Below are 13,461 nucleotides of genomic sequence, written 5' to 3'. Positions count from 1 at the left end.
TGCTACCCTAGATTTCCAGCTCTATCATTATAGTATTAAGATCTCTTCAAATATCTCTTTTCTCCAAATGTGGTTGTACTTGTCAGTTTGTAAAATTAGCTGGTACACAGGGTGGTGCAATTTTTAACTGAAAAGGAGACATTATAAGCAAAACACAGCTATCATCAACTGCCAAGGCACCTCCAGCCTTCTATCATGTTTTGTACCACAACTGGAATTTGAATCCTCATGGCATGCAATTTGGTATAAATTTGATATCGGTGGAATAATCATCATTGGCAATAAACACTCGAAAATGGGTTCAATAGTCATCTCAAATCCCCTTTTAATCAAATTAGCATAATTTAAATGGTATTTTGTGCTACAGGTGGCAATCTAATTTATCAACTCAGTTTTGTTTTCACTTGGAACAACTGGCCAACTTCAAAAATTAATTAACTGAAGGACCACAAAGCATGTTCTTTATCGATATTGTACAGCCAATCCACCTAACCTGCACATCTGTGGACTGTGGCAAGAAACTGGAGCACCTGCATGAACCTGACACAGCCACGGGCAGAATGTGCAAATTCACACAGACTTTCACGGCACGGTGGCTCAGTTTCCTCCCACAGTCCAAAGATGTGCAGGTTAGGTGAATTGGCAATGCTAAATTGCCTGTAGTGTAGCTTAGGTGGGTTATTGGGGGATGGGGATGGGTCTGGGTGGGATGTTCCAAGGGTTGATGTGGACTTGTTGGGCTGAAGGGCATGTTTCAACACTGTAGGGATTCTATGATCTACAATCTACGATCAATGAAAGTGGAACTGAATCCGACATGGTGAGGCAGCAATGCTAACCACTGAGCCACCATGCTGCAGCAGTTAACATTCTTTCTGAAAATGGCTTGATGAAACTGCTCTACTGACACAGAACTGAACCTGAACATTTTCCTCTCACTGCGTTAATTATCAACACACTATGCAGTCGCACAAGTTAAATTTGACATGCAAAAATCCAGACAATAACTTCGTTGGAAGCAACACCACACTGCATAAAAAGGCACATTTTGATAAAGGTCTCAAACGTTTTGAAGGGTTATGCAAAGATGCATATTGATAGATTATTTCCACTGCTCAAGAGATTATAAGAGGACATAAAATTATAGTCACAAAAGACAGAGAGACAATAATGCTATAACAAGGAATTCTCCATCACAAACTGATTTCTGAAGCCAATGCATAAATTCTTTTAAATAGAAATTAAACAATGCTTGAAAAAAATATCAAACAATAGGGTTGACTGCAATTACAAAAAATGCTGGCACAGTCTTGAGTTAATTAGCTGTAACCTCCTTTGACTCCACAAAATACAGAATAAATCCAACAACTGATTCAATTATAGTGATCCTCTCAATATTTGTCGCACATTTTCAAATTATTTCATGACAAGTGCCTGAATTGCCATTTCAAATTGAGGCTCAAAGTAATAATGAAAAAAACAAAAAACTGTGAATGCTGGAAATCAAACAAAAACAGAATGCTAGACAAACTCAGCATGGTTGGCAGCAACTGTGGAGACAAAGAACAGAGTTAACATCGAGACCAACAACTCTTCACTATAACTGAAAATGGCTGGAAAATGTTGATGACGAGGTAGGATCGAGACGAAAGCAAGCAAGAAAAATAAGGAATTGGCAAAAAAAACTGATAACAAACTCAAGAGAGAGATAATAGCTAGGTGGGGTGCTAACGAGGAATGTAAATGTGGGATTAACCCGTAAAATACAGGATGGGGGCAGGGTTGGCTGCTGCACATGGTAACAAACATAGAGCAGGGAGTCACATTCTGAAATTGTCAAACTCAAGTTTTGAGTCCTGAGGCTGGAAAGTATCTAGGCACAATATGAATGCTGTTCCTCCAGTTTGTGTCGAGCTTTACTGGAACACTGCATCATGCCTGAAACAGAGATACTGATGTGGGAACACGGTGGTGTGTTGAAGTGGCAGGCAACTGGAAGCTTAGAGCCATGGAGTCATTTCATAGAGGGTAGGAGTTCAGCAAGTGGTTGTCCAGTCTGCATTTCAACTCTCCTGGAAGGTGTGCCTGGGGCTTTGGATAGTGAGGAGGGAGGAAGTAAATGGACAGATGTTACACCTTCTGCAATTTTATGAGAAGGTGTTGGAGGAGGAGTGAACCAGGGTATCTCGGAGGTAAAGGTCCCTGTGGAACACTGAAATGGGAGGAGAAGGGGATATGCATCTGATTGTGGAACCACACTGCAGATGGTCGAAATAGCAGTTATGATCCTTTGGATGCAGAGGCCATCGGGGACTGAGGGACCCTGTCAGTGTCTTGCGAGGGAAGCAGTGATGGCAGAAATGTGGGAAATGGGTCGTACCAGCGGAGGGCACCGTCAACCACAGTAGCAGAGAATACTCAGCTGAGGAAAAAAGGTGGAATAAAAAGTGGACACCTCAGAACGGCTGCGACAGAGAGGGAGAAACTGGGCAAACAGGATGGAGTCCTTACAAGAAGCAGCATGTGAGGATACCTAGTTACAGTAGCAGTGGGAGTCTGTGGTTTTGTAATGGATATCAGTGGCCTGTCTAGCTCTGTAAATGGAAACAGGGATGTCAAGGAAGGGAAGAGAGAAGTTAAAGATGGACCAAGTGAAAGCGAGAGCATTGTGGATATTAGAAGCTAAATTGATTTTTTAAAAATTTCCTATTCCAGGCAAGAGAGACAGAATCGATGTACCGGAAAAGGAGGTGGGCATGTACATGTACCCAGGGCCACAACATTGATCTGAAGAAAGTGAGAGGACTTAAATAAAAGTGTTCAAAGTGAGGAGAAGTTCAGCCAGGCAGAGGAGGGTCGTGGTGGATGGAGATGCTTCAGGCTTTCTCTCGGAGGAGATGCAGCAAAGAGCCTGGAGACTATACTGATAGGGGATGAGCACGTAAAGGGATTGCACATCCACGGTGCAGTGGCAGCAGCTGGTACTTCTAAACCAGAAATTCTGAAATTGATGTAAAGCATCAGTCAAATTGCAGATGTAAGTGGGAAGGGGGCGAGACAAAAAGACAGAAAATGAAGTCCAAGTAGGAGAAAATAAGTTCTGTGGGGCAGAAGCAATGTGTCTGCACTCCACCAAGGACCATCTTCTGCCATTTCGGACAATTCCAGCACAACGCTACTGCCAAACACATCTTCCCTCTCACTCCACCTATCTGCATTTCTCAGGGGCCTTTCCCTCTGGGAAACCCTAGCCCAGTCCTTGAAACCACCAACGGCACCTTCCCACGTCACCACAGAAGGTGCAATGTCTTGCCCTTCACATTTTTCGTGCACATCATCCAAGGGGCTAAATGGTCCTTCCAGGTGAAATGGCATTTCACCTGTTCCTACTCCAAACTGGTCTTCTGCATTCACTGCACTCAATGTGGCCTACTGTACATTGGAACAAATGCATACTGGGTAACCACTTTGCACAGCACCTCCAGTCCGTGAATAGGCATGGCCCAACCTTCCCAAAGTTGTTCATTTTAAAATACATCTTGCTCGCATGCCGATTTGTCAGTCCTTGGCATACAGCAATGCTCCAGCAAATCACAGTGCAAACTTGGACAATCAACATCTCATTTTCAGACTAGGCACCTTATAACCTCCTGGGCTTAACAGTGAATTCACCACTTTCGGATTGTGAATTCTCTCTCATTTTCTCCCTTTTAGCTTTACTTGTTGGACTTTATGTCACCATATCCTTTCTCCCCTCCCCACACAGCAGGGGGATCATCTGTTCTTTATTGTTTGGCAATTAGTCAAACTATCGTTCTACCATTCTCATATTCTGATCACTTAATCTGCACTATCAGCTCCTTTCCTCCAGCAGCACTCCATCCTCTCACTATTGCATAAATGCGGCATCCGCACCCCACACTTCATGTCAGCTCTGAAGAAAACTCAAAACATTAGTTTGCTCTCTCTCCACAGATTATGCCCAACCCACTGTAATTTCCAGCATTCAGAGACAGCAAGAACTGCAGATGCTGGAGTCAAAGTCAATACAGTGTGGAGCTGGAGGAAAACAGCAGGGCAGGCAGCATTAAAGGAGCAGGAAAGTCAACGTTTTGGGTTTTACACCCTTCATCAGGACTGGGGAGGGGTAAGGGAGTTCATAAGTAAGTACAGGGAGAGGGGGTTGGGCTGGGAAAGGTAAGTGGGATGGTGATATGTAGTTGCAGGTAGGGGGTAGTGGGGATAGGTCATGGGAAGGGTAGGGCGAAAAGATGAGAAAGAAGATGGACAGGTTGTGTCAGGGTAAGGAGGCTAGGGATGAGAGGAAAAGTTGGATATGAAATGAGTCTGGGAGTGGGGAGATTTTGAAACTGATGAATTTTACATTGAGGTCATCACTCCCAAGGCGAGATAGAAGGTTTGTTCTTCCAGTTTGTGTGTCGTCATTGTGACACTGGAAGCAGCCCAGAATGGACGTGTTACCAAGGGAGTGGGAGGGAGAGTTAAAATGGTTGGCAACCCAAAGGTGTTGTTGATTATAGCACACAGAGCGCAGATGCTCCGCGAATAGGTCACCAAGTCTGCGCTTGTTCTCACTGACAGAGGAAACCACATCAGGAGCAACAGATACAGTAGACCAGGTTAGAGAACATACAGGTGAATGCTTGTCCGATTTGGAAAGACTGTCTGGGACCATGAACGGAAGACAGAGGGAAGATGTAGGGGCAGGTGTAGCACCTCCTACCTTTGCAGGGAAAGGTGCCGAATGTGTTGGGGTAAGTGGTGAGTGTGAAGCAGATGAGAGAGTCACGGAGTGAGTGGTGCCTACTGAAGGGGGATAAGGGTAATATCTCTTTTGTGGTGGGGCCCAATTGCAGGTGGCAAAAGTGGCAGAGGATGATGCGTTGGTTGAGGAGGTTGGTGATATGAGAGGGCCGGGAGACTTTTTTTGAGGACAGAAGCATAGGAAATGCAAGAGATGTGGTTGAGGGTATTATGAATCACCCTAAGGGGAAGTTACAGTCCTTGAAGTAGAACAACATCTGGGATGTCTGGAAGTGGAGCACTCCCATGTTGGGAACTGATGCAGCGGAGGCAGATTAATTGGGAGTATGGGGTAGCATTCTTGTGGGGGGGTGAGTGAGAGGAGGTGTAGTTAAGGTACGTATAGATGTTGGTGCTGAGGTGGAGAGGTCCAGGAAGGGGAGGGAGGTGTCGCAGACAGTCTAGGTGAATTTGAGGTTGAGGTGAAAGATGCTAGTAAATTTGATGAACTGTTCAAGTTCCTCATGGGAGAACAAGGCAGTGCCAATACAGTCATCAATATAGCAGATGAAGAGATGAAGGGTGGTGTCAGTGCAACTGTGGAAGAGAGTCTGTTGCATCCTATGAAGGGGCAGGCATAGGTCAGACTCTTGCAAGTGCCCATAGTCACCACTTTAGGTTGTGGGAGGAATTGAAGGAAAGATTGTTGATGGCAAGAGCAAGTTCCATTATGCAGGTGAGTGTATTGGTGGAGAGGTACTGGTAGGGCCCATGGGAGAAGAAGTAGTGGAGGAATTTTTAGGTCCTCCTCACAGAGGATATTGGCATAGACAGACATGTCCATGGTGAAAGTGAGCTGTTGGGGGCCAGGGAATTGAAAGTCTTTGAGGTGGTGCAGGGCACGGGTAGTGTCCCCAATGTACGTAGGGAGTTCCTGAACTGGGGGGGCGCGATGAGGGCAAGGTAGGTGAAAGTGAATTCAGTGAGGCAGGAGCAGGCAAAGAAAATGGGTGGGCTGGGGCTGTCAGGTTTGTGGATTTTGGGAATGAGATAGAAATGTACAGGAAAAAGGTGAGATTGGAGGATATGCGTGGGAATTTTCCTGAGGTAATTAGGTTATTGATGGCCTGTTGATCAAGGATGGGGTCATAATTGAGGAGATAGTAAGTGGTGGAGCTGAACAGCTGATGCCTGGCCTCAGCTATGTTAAGGTCAGTACACTATACCACCACAGCACCCAAACCCACAGCCACACCTCCCACCTTATCAGCGGGTTTGATGGAGCAGGGGGAGTGGAAGGATGTGTGTTCTGTTATGGAGAGGTTGGAGTGAGTGAAAGGGGTGGACCGACAGTCGTGGTAGTTTGTGGGAACCTGAAGGAAGAGAAAGATTCAACTTTAGTTTTACCTTCTATCATTATCTAGATGAATTGGAAAAATGCTGGTATGAGCATGTCACAAAGAAGCTCAAACTAGCATGACGACTTTCATGGTCTCGTTTTCCATTAACAATAGACACCCAGGTGAGATATTAATCAACACTTAGGTCTGGTCATCATCATTGTATGGCATGGCATGGCATAATACTTTAAAGTGATTATTGGGAAGAGGAATGCAGAACAGTTCATTATGACAAGTAGATAACAAAGTGTGAAGCTGGATGAACACAGCAGGCCAAGCAGCATCTTAGGAGCACAAAAAGCTGACATTTCGGGCCTAGACCCTTCATCAGAGATCTCTGATGAAGGGTCTAGGCCCAAAACATCAGCTTTTTGTGCTCCTAAGATGCTGCTTGGCCTGCTGTGTTTATCCAGCCTCACACTTTGTTATCTCGGATTCTCCAGCTTCTGCAGTTCCCATTATCTCTGATCACATTATGACAAAGTGTTTGTTCTCTCTCAAATCAGATTTAATCTTTGTGGCAAAGGCATCATGAGGCTGAAGGTAAGGCAGGAAGTTTGTTCTTGCTTGAATAATAGCAAGGTCCATATCTTCCCATAACTCTTCTATTTGCAACAGCATCCTGGCCTCAACACAACCAAAGGCTCGTATCTCAATAAACACCTATCTGCTGATTGAAAACAGAGGATGGGACAAGGAATGTACTGTTGCTCTCATCTAAGTACTAGCCTGTAATATCCATAGCAGCATTTTAATTCATGAATACATGTACTGAGTGCATTCAAAGTAGCATCAAAGCTGGTTTAATTTTAACTTTCGAAAGCAATTCGGATCATCTTGAAACTCAATCTATGTCGTGACAACAAGATGTCATTGGGACAATTACTGCACTCCAGCATAGGATTTTCTTTGTCCAGACGTCGTACATATCTAAATTATGCGTCGAATTTCTAGCTGAGTTATGGTTTTGACTATATATTTATTATGATCTTTGCCTTTGGAAATATTCCTGTGAATTGTTTTTATGTTCCCCTTCCACAGCCTTCACATCCTTCCGAAAAGTGTGGTGCCCAGAATTGGACATGATATAGTAAAGACTTAATCAGAGCTAATAAAAAGGTTTGTGATGGATTCCTTGCATTTCTATTCAAGTTTTTGTTTATAAAACACAGCAACATCCCTGTATGCATTTTTTAACCACTGTGTCAATCAGTGCTGCCTTCTTCAATACTTTATATGTATCCCCAGGTCATTTTCTTATTGTGACCTTTTTTTTAAATTCACTCTTATTTCTGCTGGAGCAAAATCACATCAATCAATTTGACCTGCTTGACTGGAGCTGGCTTTCCAGTGCTGTCCCAGCCTCCCACTTCCTTGTTAGATAAATGGGAACTCATTTAAAACTCTGCCTGTCTCTTGTTACAAATGTTATTTATCTGTCACCTCTTTGGTTGCTCATCTTCCCTAGCCTCTGTCTCACAATGCCTCAATTTGAAGATTCCATAATGTTCATTTCAAATCCCCTTCCATTGCCTTACCTGTTAGGATGAAGAGCAAAGAACTTGCTTAAACTATGTAAAACTATAATTGAAATTATAAACAACTGTGGTAGTGAAATATACACATCCTTATTTTAGTAAAACAGGAGTGTAAATGACTGACATTTATAAAGTACAGTTAATATACAAGAATTTAACAATATCCATAAAAATATTTTGAAAGTAACATCCTTGACAGTACCCTAACACTTGCCCGATTACAGGTTTAACTTCACTGGCTAATAGCTGCTGTTCTCTCTCCTTTTACTTCCCCAAATAAAAGGTGTTACACTGGCAATTTTCCTCCCCTCTGGGACTTCTCTAGAGTCTATTGGAAGATTATTACCAGTGCATGCACTATCTCTGTAGCTATTTCTATCAATATCCCGAGTTGCATCACATCATGTCCAGATGACTATTTGGTCTTTAACCCAATTAGTTTCCCTAGCACTTTTTCTCCAGTGGTAGTTATTCTGTCTATTTCCTTTACCGCTTTTGATTATTTAGAAATTTTGGAATGCTGTTAATTCCAACTGTGAAGACTGATGCAAAGTATGCAAAGATCAGGAATTTACTCTCGACAGGTTCTCAACATACTGCAATCATCTTTCCACAAATTGAAAGCACTGCACGATCTCTAATGGCTTCATTTACAGCTACTTTGAGACATACTTTGAGCTTCTCTTATAATCAGTTAACCTCAGAATTAGCCAAAAGGTGTTGTAGTGATTTTGTCCTCAACTATACAGGGATCACACATTAGGAGCTGGAACTTCTCCACTGGTACCAATATAACAGCAACTAATCTTATAATGTAGTTTTTGAAAGCACCTTCAACACTGATGGCACCAGAGTACAGAAAAGTAGCAAAGACTGGCATGCACTTCAGGAATTCCTTTTTGAATCAAGCCCATATTTTGAAAGCAAATTCAACTTTTCAACAATGCAAGTACATAGTTTCAATATAAACAGTATCGATTCCAGAGCAGTGCCACTTGCAAATACGCACGAACAGTGGTAGAGTTCTTCAAATATACTCAACTTATGTTTAAAGAAAGCAACACAATAAAGACAGTTTCCAATCTAAGCAGAGATGTTTTAACCATTTCACTAAGAAAAAAGCATACTGTCTCTATAGTAGACACTATTTTAACAATCTACTTCACATTTTGGAAGATCAAACAACCAAGAGATTTAATGAAAACAAGCCATCACAGTAACTGCCACACGACATGAATCAAGTTAAAAGGAAGTTATACGCTTACAATGTGAAGCCTTCAAGGAAGAGATGGATCAAACGAACTAAAGACAACTTCATCCTGCGATGCACTTCATGACAAACTGAAGAACAATTTAGACTGTGGAACCATTTGTGGAATCAGAACTGCTAAAGTAACAGTTAACAGGAAAAGGTTTAAAATAAAGTGCATAGCAGGCTGATGATGTAATGGTTCTATATTTACCGTAACAGAAAGATCACATTTCAGGTTGTGAAATTAAGAAGCAATTTATCACGTCCAGCAGTAAATTTAACTGAAAGAAACCATACCTGCAAAATCTTGTAATACACACAACTGGCTGTCTGTGCAACACAAGAATTGTCTAAGTCATGTGTTTGGAGGTGGTGGGAAGCATGAGGGAAAAAAATAAGAGACAAAATAAGCATTTAACAAAGATGCCTGCTATATTTATAATCCTCTGCCATTGCGTGTGCCGGGGGAAGACTAGTCTGGGTTTAGATACAATGTTCTGCTTTCAGGAAAACTTGCAAATATTCAGACGACTTCCATGTCAATGAATGTATTTTTCCACCAACAATACAAGTTAATGATATTACAATCAAGAATGCCACTGTATGCAGGATAGAACCAGAGCCATTAATGCACATTTTAATAAACACTTAGTTACAGATCAGAACAGGTGTAGGCCATTCAACCCACCGAGCCACTCCACCCTTTTAGATCATCCTTCAGTCCTTCACTATTGCTGCATTCCTGGATATCATCAGTCTCCAGAAATCTACTGATTTCCATACTGAACCCGCAAAATGACAGAATCTTCACAGCATTCTGTGATAGTAAATTCCAAAGATTCAATACATTCAGAGAAGGAATTCTTTTTCTAGTCGCCTCATTACAGGAAAGACGTGGAGGCATTGAAAAAGGTGCAGGGGAGATTTACCAGGATTTTGCCTGGAATGGAGGGAAGGTCTTATGAGGAAAGTTCGAAAGAGCTAGGGCTTTTCTCTTTAGAACGATGAAAGATGAGAGGTGACTTGATAGAGCTGTACAAAGTGATCAGAGGTACAGATCGAGTGGACAGCCAGAGACTTTTTCCTAGGATGGAGGTAGCTATTACGAGGGGGCATGGTTTTAAAGAGAGTAGAGGTAGATATAGGGGAGATATCAGAGGTAGGTTCTTTACTCAGAGAGTGGTAAGGGCGTGGAATGCATTGACGAAGAGTGTAGTGGAGTCGGCCTCATCAGGGGTATTTAAGTGGCTATTGGATAGGCACATGGATGATAGCATAAGATAGGGGTGGAGGTTAGATAGACCTGAGGATTAGGGTAAAAGTTCAGCACAACATCATGGGCCAAAGGGCCTGTACTGTGCTGTACTGTTCTATGTTCTTCATCATCATCTCGAACTTAAATAGCCTACTCCTTTTTCCAAGGCTAGGGCCCCTGGCTCAAGATGCACCAGCCAGAGGAAACATCCTATCTATATCCATTCTGTCACATCCTGGAAACATCTTTTGCAAATTGTAATGAGATCAGCTCATTCTTCAAAACCCAAAAGAACAGAGGCTCAGCCTCTTCTATCCTGCTTCATGAGACGACATCCCTATCCCAGGGATTCTTCTCTGACATTATGTTGCATCCCTTGACTGACAAGTACATGCTTACTCAGATAAGGAGACCAAAATGTATACTATCCTCCAGGTGCAGTCTCTCCAAGACAACTTCATTCCTAATCTCAAATGTCCTTGCTATAATACAGAACGTGCCAGTTGCCTTTCTAATTACTTATTGCACCCTTCTATTGAACTATTGAACAAGAACACCCAACTCCCTCTGGACAGTCATACCTCCCAACCTCTCACCATGTAAGAAATATTCTGCCTTTTTTCCCTACCAGTGAATAACTTCACACTTTTATATTCCATTTGCCATGCTCTTGTCTGTTCACTTAGCCCATCCAAGTCCCTTTGAAGCCTTCTTGCATAACCTTCTCAATTTACATTCCTACCCATTTTTAAGACATCAGCAAACAAGGAAATATTACTAAAATACTTTAATGACCTTTTTTAGAAGCACCTCCATGGCAAGACTGGCTTGAAACTAGACCCTCTGGCCCAATGGTACAGCCACTACCACTGTATCATAAGACTCCTTTGGAAATGTTACCATCAGTCCCCACATATGAAATCATTTATAAAGCTTGTGAACAGCTGTGATTACAATGTCTGAAATACCCCAATAGCAACAGCCTGCCATCCTGAGAATGGCCCATTTGTTCCTACTTCTGTTTTCTATATTTAATAAATTCTCAAACAATACTAGTATATTATCCCCAGTGCCATGAACTTTAATTACATTTACTACTCAGGGGGAATCATCAAAAGCCTACAGAAAATTCAAATATATCAAATCCACTGGTTCATTATCAATGCTAAAGGCAAAATCCTCAAACATCTCCCAACATTTCTGAACATAATATCTTTTCAGAAATTCTTGACTCTGTCCAGTCATGTTATTTATAAGCATCCAATTACCTTATCCTTTATAATTGATTATAATATTTTCCATACTACTGATGTCAAAGTAACAGGTCTGATTCTCATTTTTCTCTCTCGCTGCCTCCTGAAACCGAGAGATTACATTTGCTACTTTATTGGTCAGCATGACTCCTTCCAGAATCTACTGAAAGATAATGACCAAAACGTTTATTATCACTGCAGCCACCTCCTTCACATACCTGGAATATGTTTCAACCTTCAAGCTAGCTAACTTTTCATGTACTACATCTCTATTAACATTAATTTATTTCTATTCCCCATTTCAAAAATCACTTGAAGACAAGCACACTAATTATATAGCTTCTCCATCACTTCCCTATTCTCCAATACTTGATTCTGTCTCCGTCTGTCACATACCCACATTCATCCTTGCCAATCCTTTCTTTTAACATAAAAAGGGCAACTATAAAAGTTTCATCGTGTTACTGGTTAGTTAACATTCAAAGTTGAAATAAATACAATCCCACATTCACCATTCCAAATGAGTAAGCAAGAATTTCAACAGCTAAAATGTTTTTAGAAATTTCCTAAGATTCTCACCACCCTTCCATCAAAAATATAAGGCCAGCTACATTACAGCACTAATAAAGAATGTGAAGCATCTTCAAAAATGCCTGGTTTCGTGTTCTTTGGCCAATCAAGGGTTGGAACTTAGATGGGTACTGTGCCAGGTTATTTTTAACCTTTTGGTATTTACCTTTTATTTTCCCTTAAAACAGTGCCAACTTTAAGGTGTTTTATCACCACACTTAACTCAAGCAAACCAAAACCAGTATCTTTTCTAGTCTCAGTGCACAGCTAGATCAAGTAACCAGTCAGGCTTCACAACAGCTTGGATTCTTTAGATTGACATCACCATTTTCTGATGATCATGGTTATAATTTTGCTTGATAAAGGAAATTCACAATAAATAGGATGATTACTTTAAAATTAATTCATACTTCCGCTGTTTAAAAACTAAACCAATATATTTAAAAGCCTCAAGTATCGGACTCACTATTTTCATTTCTAATGTTAACATTCCTCAAATTTCAAAGTACCATCATACGAGTCATGAAGACATCTGAGTTTTTGTTTTAAGTTGACATTTGGTATAGGAGTGCCTGTGGCTGCTCTAACATTTATTGCATATCCCTAGCTGTGCTTGAGATGACAGTTATGAGCTGCATTTTTGAACCACTGTAGTCCATTTGGCATAGGTAGATCCATAATGCCATTAAGGAGGAAGCTCCAGTATTTTGGCCCAGTGACACTAATGGAATAACAATTTGATAATGCACTGCTTCACTATCCCAGGAGTCATGAATGGTGCTGAATACTGTGAAGTCATTGGCAAGTATTCCCACTTCTGACCTTATGATGGAGGGAATGTCATTGATGAAGCACCTTGAGATGGCTGAGCCTCGGACACTACCTAGACAATCTCCTCCAGAGACCTCTTGGACTAAGATAGACCTTAAGCAACCACAACCATCTACCTTGTGATAATGGGAACTGCAGATGCTGGAGAATCCAAGATAATAAAATGTGAGGCTGGATGAACACAGCAGGCCCAGCAGCATCGTGTGCTCCTGAGATGCTGCTGGGCCTGCTGTGTTCATCCAGCCTCACATTTTTTTACCATCTTCCTCGTGCCAGGTTGACTCCAACCAGAGAGTATGTCCTCTGATAGTCGTTAACTCCAGTTTTGCGAGGGCTTCTTGATGCCACACTCCATCAAACACAGTCTTGATGTCAAGATCAATCACGCTCATCTCACCTCTGATATTCAGCTCTTTTGCTGGTGTTTGAACTAAGGCTCCAAAATGCTAATAAAACATTGCATGATATGGAAGATGGAACTGACAGAAGATTTTCAATATGTCACAATATGATTTTCAAGATTTTCAATATGAGTAAACTTCAAATCCGTTGACTTTCTAGAAATAATTGTCTTTTGATCCATGTTAAATTTCATGTT

The 13,461-nt window shown here is 41.6% G+C and overlaps 1 protein-coding gene across 10 annotated transcripts in view; it reads right to left on the bottom strand.

Annotated features, from left to right (window-relative positions):
- The window catches only part of numb (NUMB endocytic adaptor protein), a 231,763-nt gene that overhangs the window by 190,932 nt on the left and 27,370 nt on the right, over positions 1 to 13,461 (bottom strand). Inside the window, exon 3 of one of the 10 annotated variants that reach the window (XM_048537832.2) lies at positions 9,252 to 9,304. The exons of 8 other annotated variants lie outside the window; for them this stretch is intronic. The gene's annotated coding sequence lies outside the window, so the exon portion shown is untranslated. Of the gene's footprint in view, positions 1 to 8,967; positions 9,082 to 9,251; positions 9,305 to 13,461 lie in introns of those variants that run through there. One more of the 10 variants, XM_048537834.2, reaches the window with a different exon arrangement.

This window comes from Stegostoma tigrinum, chromosome 10 (genome assembly GCF_030684315.1).
Source record: "Stegostoma tigrinum isolate sSteTig4 chromosome 10, sSteTig4.hap1, whole genome shotgun sequence".
Lineage (NCBI taxonomy): Eukaryota > Metazoa > Chordata > Chondrichthyes > Orectolobiformes > Stegostomatidae > Stegostoma > Stegostoma tigrinum.
Note: the sequence above shows the minus strand (reverse complement) of the source record. Positions and strands in the feature narration are given on the sequence as shown.